The sequence below is a fragment of the Camelina sativa genome, chromosome 17 (assembly GCF_000633955.1).
Source record: "Camelina sativa cultivar DH55 chromosome 17, Cs, whole genome shotgun sequence".
NCBI lineage: Eukaryota > Viridiplantae > Streptophyta > Magnoliopsida > Brassicales > Brassicaceae > Camelina > Camelina sativa.
The window spans coordinates 778,018-779,848 of NC_025701.1; positions in this window are offsets into that span (position 1 = coordinate 778,018).

Genomic DNA, 1,831 nt, shown 5'->3' on the forward strand with positions numbered 1-1,831 from the left:
AAAAAACAAATTAATAATTAATGTCAATGACATGATTGTAAATAGGTATGAACTTTATGATTTATTTTATAAATGTCTCCAAAAATGTATATATAGATGCATATTAATATCAATTACAAAAATCGATACAAATATTTTGAATATTAACATCAGTTTGAAATAAACTGATATAAATTATTTGCATCAATAAAATATGAATCATTTATTAGAGTGATATAAATTATTTTTACAGCATTTGAAAATGATGCAAATATTTAAAATAAATGATATATACAACACTTTTTCGTAGTGACAGAGGTTGACAGACACACACCTGACTTAAAAAAACTCTGTAGAAGAGATCCATTTGAAAACGGATGGAGTATGTTGAAACTGGATTGAATAAAGTCTCGCATACAACCAAATATTCTTGAATTTGATATCACCATCAAATTACTGGAATGATGATTGGAATGATGAAGAATAAGATCCTCAGTGTTACATAGAGGACAGACTATTTTAACCTCGTTTTTCATATATTATTTTGAATAAATATATTATTAAACTATTTTAATTAGATATGTGTATACCGAAATAAATTGTTCTCAAATATTGGATTATTTTGTTTCAACAACATGGTAGAAGTGTACTAGACGTGTACTATCCTTTGTGATATGTTCTTTTATTAGAACTTGTTTACAACATCAAGATTCAAGAAGATATAACATCTTTTGACGTTACAAATGAAAAATTTCGAATAACAAAACATATGATAATGGGTATATTATGTGGACTAATGGATATTAATTGATTCATTTCCGAAGATAACGTTTGATGTATAATAGGGTTCTCTGCCATCTTAAATTCTTAATCATTAACTTTCCATATTCATAATCAGATGTTGGCTCTTTGGCACCGATTGGACCATTCTACAATGCGGAGTTTGATTTCAGTATCGATATAATTCTGCTACTTAAAAAACATCTAAAACTAATGTAAAATTAAGAATTCAACATCTTAGACTTTCGAGAACACATTTAAATTTCTGTTACTGTGAAGATTTGAGAGAAAAATGGAATTAAAGAAACGCAACTACTAAATATTTATGATTTTACAAATTTACGCGACTAGAAGAATCTGTCGTTTTTGGACCGTTCTGCCTTTGGAACTCTGTTCCATGACGATTAATTTCAACGTTGCCACATATCTGACAACACATTATTATACTACTCCTAGTACTTTAATTAACTTAAGTTTCGATATGAAATCACAATTAAGTTATACTGGTCTTAGTTAAATAAATTATTTAGAAGTAATACATTAAAAAGGCTGTCTGTGAATAACATGATCTCATCAAAGCTCAACGGTTACAATTTCATTAAATATACCACTCATTTGCATCCGTCGTTTTATTAAACATATGAAATCCTATTTACGTTAGATCGTTGGCAATTTGATACAGTTTACGTATGAACACATTGGATCGTTTTAAAAAGAAATAGTATAATACTAATTAACACTTTGGAGTTAGTAGTAGTATTTTAAGAATAGTGGTAGTACTATACTAATACTAGCATCTTGTTAGGTTGGGACTTGGAACCATCGATCGATAGGCTTTTATCGGGCATGCTAATTTACTTCAATAAAATATATTAAAAGTGATAAATTATTGAACAAATTGTCAACGTATATATTGCAACAAAGATAAACGATAACTTAACACCTAAGACCATCTCCAATGGCTTTCCCTATTTTTATCTCTAAAATAGAGGAATTCTATAATAGAGATGACTTTTGCTCCAATGTAGGGCCGGCTCAAGTTTTCCTTGGACCTTGTGCAAATTTTTTTTTT